This window comes from Hypomesus transpacificus, chromosome 4 (assembly GCF_021917145.1).
Source record: "Hypomesus transpacificus isolate Combined female chromosome 4, fHypTra1, whole genome shotgun sequence".
Lineage (NCBI taxonomy): Eukaryota > Metazoa > Chordata > Actinopteri > Osmeriformes > Osmeridae > Hypomesus > Hypomesus transpacificus.
Window position 1 is genome coordinate 2,192,732 of NC_061063.1, and position 7,767 is coordinate 2,200,498.

The window sequence follows — 7,767 nt, forward strand, 5'->3', positions numbered from 1 at the left end:
GGCATGGATATGTGTGAGTGTGAGTGTGGGTCTGTGGTGGGAGGAAGGGGATGTTGATGTTGGATGGTCTAAGGGTGACTGAACGCTATGTAGATGCTACCAGGACTGAGGGGAGCGTTGCCTGTTGGGAGGATAATTAGTATAGGGTTAGGACAGGAAACAGTGTGAACATCCTTGAAATAACAACTGTATTTTATGTGGTATGTGTTGATAGTAGAATTGCTTACGCTACTGACTAACTCCCTCTCTCTCTATCCTCCATTTAATCTCTCTCTCCTTCTCTCTCTCTCTTCTTTTCCTCCTCTTTCTCTCTCTCTCTCTCTACTTTTCCTCCCCTTTCTCTCCCTCTTCCCTCCTCGCTTTCTCTTTATCTCTTTCTCCCTCCCTTTCTATCTATCTCTGTCTCTCTTCCCCCCCCCCCTCTCTATCCCCCCCCCTCTCTCTCTCTCTCTCTCTCTCTCTCTCCTTCTTTATCTCCATTGTATCTCTCTCTAGGGCAAAGCCTCGCTGCAGTAAAGTGCAGGATGAGATGTCACTCATGGTGCAGAAGGAGTTTTGCACATTGATCTCCCAGGAAGAAGAAGAAGAGGAGGATCTCTACAGCTCTGTCCCTGTCAACACTCCGTCGCCCCACAATGACCAAGACGACACCATCCCATCTGCGGAGAGCCCTGTGATGGCGATGGAGGTGGACGAACAGGGAGAGGAGGAAGAGGAGGAGGTGTTTCAGGTCAATGTGGACGAGGTGGGTGTTTGGTGATGACTGAGGGAGTTTAATACCGCTAAACAATATTTAATTCTCTCACTATCTGGTGTCAGTTGCAAGGCTATTACTGTTGTTTAATTGATATTTACATTTAGTCATTTAGCAGACGCTCTTATCCAGAGCGACTTACAGTAACTACTACAGGGACAATCCCCCCGAGGCAAATAGGGTGAAGTGCCTTGCCCAAGGACACAACGTCATTTTTGGCTCGGCCGGGAATCGAACTGGCGTGTTGAGATTACCAGCCCGATTCCCTCACCGTTCAGCCACCTGACTCCGATATATTGTCATTACGATATATTTAGTATGCGCTTTTATTAAGAGCAACATACAGCAGGGGATTTAAACCTTCAACCTCTGGGTCTGCAGTCAAACATTCTGCCATTGAGCTATAACCATCTCTTTTACTCTGAAAATTACAAAGGAGGGAATACAAACGAGAAGTGTCACAGGAGTAGTGTACAGGAATATTCAGATTCCAGGTGACAGTGCATTCAACCTGGTGGAAGCCTAGGTTGAATACTGTATTTTAAGATTCAGACCACAAAGTCATTACAGACCGATTTGGATTTCACAAGACCAGTGGATTTCCGGGACTAACAAAACCTGAAATAGTTAAAAGCTAACCGTAGCTGTCACTCTTCAAAACAACCAAATTATGAAAATGTATGTAAAACCAAGTGATTACACAAATGTTCAGTCTTTAATTTAATGAAAGTATACATGATGAGTAGAGCCCAAATTTGGCTAACCTTGCCATCCAATCATAATGCAGTCAGTTAGCCAAAGCTGTATCCATGTTGGTGTCCATTTGTAATTTACTTTGTGAAATATGTTAAGGCTCATGGGGAATCAGTTGATGTGTCTCTTCCTTTCTGAACTGTGTGACGTTCTGTACCTTGTCAGGCACGCGAGCAGCACAGGAGGAAGATCGAGATGTATCTAAAGAGTATCCTCCACATGGGGCCCGGCCCCGGAGCCCCCCCTGCCCGGCCCAGACGCCAGCCTGTTCCTGTCCGTGTGGCGCCTCCCAAACGCTGGCCCTGTGGTGCAGTGCCCCACTCCCCATCCCACCCCTTTTCTGCTGCAGCCTCCACCCCTCCCCCCTCGCCCCCCGCTCCCGCCCCCCCTTCATCCCCTCCCACTCCCGCTCCTCCACCCTCGTCCCCCCATCCTGCAGCCCCCACCCACGCTCCTCCCCCCTTGCCCCCCCCTCCCCCCACCTCCCCCGAGCCCTTTCCCCCGATCTTCCTAGAGGACGACTTCTTCCCTCTCCTGGGGCTGCTCTGTGACCCCCAGACCCCTCCCATTCCTGACTCAGCTAGCGAGGAAGACTTCCCACCTCTCCCTGGCACAGCCAGCAGGATGGATGCCCCCCCTCAGCCCATTTCCACCTTGGCATGGGGTGACAAGCAGTACCCCGCACCCCCCAGCCCTTCTCAGCCCGTCATCTCTGATCCTCTGACCTCCATCCAAGAGGTGAGCAGCTTAGCCATGCCCCACAATAAAGCCCCTGCCCTGGCCTCATCCATGGTGCCCTCTCCACACCCACCGGCCCCTCAGCCAGAGGCCTATGACCTCCTGGCTGACTTCCCAGCTCTCCAGCCCCAGGGGAAGGTTTCTCGGCTGGGCTCTATTTTGCCCAAAGCCCTCCATTCCTCCAGCCTTGACGAGGCGGCCCCCGAGGTCTCCTACAGTGCCCTCTTCAAGGCTGTTGAGGACGAGAGATTGGTGGGCGTGGAAGAGAATAGTGTCACGCCTTGCCCTGGAGGGTACTGGGGAGTGAGGAGGAAGCAGGGCTCCAGGATTGGAGACCAGAAGGGCAGTGGCATTGCCAGGGTGAGCTCCACCCTGACAACTGGGTGTGCCAAGTCACGCCCAGCCAACATAGAAGAGAAGAGAGGCAAAGCGACGCCGACTACTGCAGGTACAAGTCGCTCTGCCATCTCTTTATCTGTATCTCTGCCTCTCTCTCCTCCTTTATCTTTTCTCAGTATTTCTAGCTCGCTCCCTCTTTTGTTCTTAGGTCTCTACCATTCCTTTCTCTCTCTACTGTAATATCTCTCCTTTTTGCCATAATTTCAACTTTCCCTCCCATCTTCATTTGACAGTTGGTGAAAGTCAGAAGGAGTTTGGAAATGGGTGTGTGGCATGACACTTGTTTTGACAAGATGGAGAGGGACACTGTATTACAGACAGGGTCCGTTCTCACACACACACACACTCACACACACACATGAACACACACATGCCCCGTCAGAGCATTCATTATTAATATTAATGACACAGTCACACTCTGCTAATTAAAATAAGGAGCACCTGGCTTGGCCACAACTGGGGTGGAGTCACACCCTCACTCAGTCTGCCTAATTAATCTCCAACACACACACACACACTTGTTCTCCCTCAGAAAAACCCAGTTTTGCTTACCAAGACATGCGGTCTCACACATATACACACCCTCTCAGATAGCACAGATTAGGATATCTGCTATAAATACGGAATGCAGACAATGGCTCCTTTTCACCAGAGCATGTCACATATATAGCTGCGTTCTTGGTAACAGAAACTATTTTCAGAATTTGGTCTCTTCAACTGTCCCTGCTTCAGACAGACCAGAGTACATCCTTGAGAAAGCTGAATGAATGCAGGAGGAGGAGGAGAGGGTAGGAGAAGGAAAGGGGGGGGGGGGGAGTGTGATTACTCTGGCCCTCTTCCTCACCCTGCTGGCCCTGGTGTCTTTACATGTACAGATGTTCAAGCTCAAAGCCAGGGTCCAACATGGCTGGTGTGAATCATTACTGTAATCAGTGATCGGTGTAGCACCACAATTGGAAACACACACACACACACTGATCGCTTTCTCACGCACACACAAACATGCAAATAACCACTCGCATACACGAAAAACTCACACACACCACACCTTTTCTGCACTGCATACACTTTCACAAACACCTGCTGAAGCACAGAAACTACATAAACACATTAAAAAACAAACACACACCAGACACTTTTGTCTGCACAACGTGTGTGAGTGCACACCCGCTATCTGTTGAGTGGGTGTGTTAACACGGTGGCCCTATGCAGGGACACACTCTCTGGTGTGATTCAGCCTGCAGGTTTTCATAATGAAGGATTATTGTGCAACGTTGCAGTAAATTATATGGAGATTTCAGTCTCCCATAACTCTCTACGGGTAAGGGGTAGGGGTATGTGTGTATGTACGTGCACATTGTGTGCGCACATGTGTGAATGTGTGTGTGTGTTGGTGGCACTGACGCACCTTGAGAAATTCCCTCGTGAGTTTGTGAAAAGCCACGTGGTCCACTGTTGAAACATGTGGCCCATGCCCACACAGCCGCACACGCTGGCTTTCCTGTAGGCGTGTCACTTCCTGTTTGTATACCCTTCTCCTCAGACTCTGTTTGCCTCTTCTCTGACTCATGTTAACTAAGTGGATGTCTGTTTCCAGTCCCAGTGTTGTGCGTGGGAAGGGATCTCTGTTACTGCGTGCTGGGATTCCAGCCTATCCCAGCTTAGATATGCATGCACCTCAATGCATGTTGCGATAGATACACTAGACAATAGATCCATGCATGTTTAATGACAAGGTGCTCAACTACCCAGCTCTCTCCCTTTATTTCTCTCTCTTTCTCTCTCTCTATCCCTTTCGCCCTCTCTTCCTCTCAAATTCAAAGTCAAATTTGCTTCACTGGCATGAATGTCTCAATAACAATATTGCCAAAGCATCAAGTTTTAATTAAAAAAAAATATACATTTCAAGAAAACATTGACAACATTAAGATTGAGATTTTATTATTATTTATACTGTATACAGTATATATATAGAGTGTTATGTGTGTTGTGTGTGTGTAAGTCATTCACTGTCCATCAGTTTGATCCCACAACTGTTGATACTTGGGCAGCAAGATATACCCTGTCTTCTTCTTCTAGGATGATTTGTTGTTTTGAGAGGTCATTATACTTTTGGAAATCTGAAATTACAGAGTTCAACTTGTTAAATTAAACGTTACTTCTTACTGTAAATGTTTTACATTATAGGAGGAGAACCTCACCTGTCTCTTTCTCCCTCTATCTTTCTTTCTTTCCCTCCTTCTCTTTCTCTGGCAGGTACATGTGCAGATGGCAATGGTGCCAACCTGTGCCCGGCCTGGATCGGCAATGCCAGGGATGGCATGAAGAGAGCATTTGCGCCTTGTGACAAAGCCAAACCCTGCTCCCCCCAGGAGATGTCGAGTAGTGCCACCCCTGCCACCACTGCCCCAGCCCCGGCCCCTGCAACCCTCCACCGGGTCCCCGCCACCCTCACCCCTGGCCATGCCACCCCTGCCAAAGGTGAGGGTGAAGCCAGTGTGCTGGGATTCCTTGTGAATGATCTCCTTCACCCCTTCCTCATCCCTTCTTCCTCCCGTGAGATCTTGTCATCAGACGTAAAGCCTGTTGGTTTCTACTGTCGCCAGCATGTCACATGGAATCCGTTCTTGTCCAATTACAGAAGTCTTCCAGGAGGCCATAAGGTCGGCCCCCAGACAAGCCCCTCCCACTGCCCATTGTCCCAGGCCCAACCGATGGGGGACCCCTTGGTACGCGCCTGCGGCCCTCGCTCAACCCAGCCGCCATTGCCCTGCCTGCCCCCGACCTGGCATCACCCTCCCAGTAGGTACCTCAGATATGGAGGTAGACTGGCACAACGCACAACAAAGATGAGAGTAACTGTTATTTCTTACGTTTAAAGGGGTGTATGTTTGGGGAGTGGGGTGTTGACATAGCTGCTGGGGGCCTCTTGGAGCATGATTGAACCATTTCTGCCCCAATGCCTTGTTTTACTCACATCTTGTCCACGGGGAGTTGGGTGTTGCATGTGTGTGTCACAGGGTATTGCTTGGGTTTTTTTTTACCATCATTTGAGATATTTCTAGATGACTCCCCTCCCTTCTTTCCCTCTTTCTTTCTGTCTCTATTGGTCTTGCTCCCTCCCTCCCCACTCTGTTAGAATGGTCCATTTAACACAGAGTGTTTTTTTTTCCACCCACTCGTCTGGCCGTGTTGCCGTGACAGCACTGTGCTCGGCTCTCTGGGAGGCTTGACCTTGTGGCCCTTCCTCTCCTTCCTCCTGGTGTAATGGCTGAAACAGGAAGGCAAAATCCACTGTGGTGGCTGTGAGAAGAGAGGGGGAGAGAGAGACACAGAGAGAGAAAGACAGAGAGAGGGAGAGAGACAGAAAGACAGAGAGAGAGAGAGAGGGAGAGAGAGAGGGAGGGAGGGAGGACGTTTACTGTAAAACTCAATTTCTACAACCTTTATTGAGCAGTCAAAACTAGGGAGGAGAGAGGGTGAAAACGTGTCCGGATAAGAAAATATAGAGGGAGAGGATGAGAGAGGAAGGTAAATAAAGTGAAGGATGAACAGAAGTCTTCTGGTGATAATGGAGAACTTTCAAGAGTTGCAGTTATAGCAGAGAAAACAGGTGATGAAAGGCTGCAATAGATGGCCGTGTGTCTTTGGTACGCTTCTCACACACATGAACACACAGACACACACGTACGCACACACACACACACACACACTATCACTCCAACAGTTGAAGGATGCATCAGGAAGGAGGCTGTTTAAGATGCTCTCTTTCCATTCTTTCCACACTGTCTTCAGGGTCAGGGGTTTTCCAGGGGCTCAGAGACACCACCCATCCATACCCTGGGATCTGTCCTCTTTTCATTTAGTCATAATCTGTTTATTTATCTTCATGAATCTGATAGTAATTAAGCTTCAGACTGTGTTAGACTGTGCCTCACCCCCTTCCCGAATCCCCCCCACCCCACAAACACACACACATACTCTTGTTACTCTTTAACATTGATGTATGCCTTGGTTCCTGTAATCCAATCCTGGCAATTCGATTGGGCCTCTAAGAGAGAGCGGTTAGGAGAATCTCTTTAGAGTCCTGTTGGAAGGCCTGGCATGAAAAGTCTAGTTTGGTTGGTGATGCCAGTACATCCATGAGGTGAACAGGAGGAGGAAACAGAGGTGGAGGGCAGGAGTGGAGCGGAGCAGAAGGAGGAGGTGGAGTGGGAGGAGGGGAAGGGGGAGAAACAGGTGGAGGAGTGGGAGGTGGAGGAGAGGGAGGTGAAGGAAGAAAAGGAGGAAAAGGAGATTGAAGGGAATGAAGAGGAGTAGCAAGAGGGCAGAGAAGTAGGACGTGATATTTGTATTTGTGTTTAGCAGCATGATTGACAGGGTCTTTACAGATTTGGGGTTTGGGGATCTTGTAGATAAGAGTGAGTTCTCAGAATGGGTGTAGGTGTGTTTGTGTGCTTGTGTGTGTTTGTGGGAGGGAGGTTGGATGTGTTTGTTTGTACGTGTGTGTGTCGTAGGGAGGGTGGATGTGTCTGTTGGTATGTGTGTGGGGAAGGTAGGGTAGTTGTGTGTGTGTGTGTGTGTGTTTGTAAGTGTGGGAGGCTGGATAGTTGTGTGTGTGGGGGGGGGGGAGTTGCATGTGTGTGTGTGGGAGGGAAAGTGGATGTGTGTTTGTGTGTGTGTGGGAGGATGGGTGGATGTGTATGTTAGGGACATGGGGGTCCTCCAACACTCCCAACTTTCTCTTTTCTCATACATACTCTGCTAATAAGCCAAACGGGGCTGTTGCTAGGCTACACAGGACTGTTGCTTTGAGACGAGAGGACTTATTTCTATGGTTGTGTGTGTCTTTTGACCATACTGTTTAGAAATTTGCTGCCTTTTCACCTTTATTAACATGATGCTTTTCAGTGGAGAGACCCTCCAAAGCAGGGTTCACAGAGGCTGGTGGGATATGTTTGTGTGAGTGTGTGTGAACGTGCGTGTGCATGCGTGTGTGTGTGCATGTGTGTGTGTGAATGTACATTATGTGTGTGTTTTGAGGAGGGTCATTGCAAACCAAAGTATGAAGGACTCCCAAATCTTGAAACCAAGCAACAAAAAGGCTCCATCAGGATGTCTGT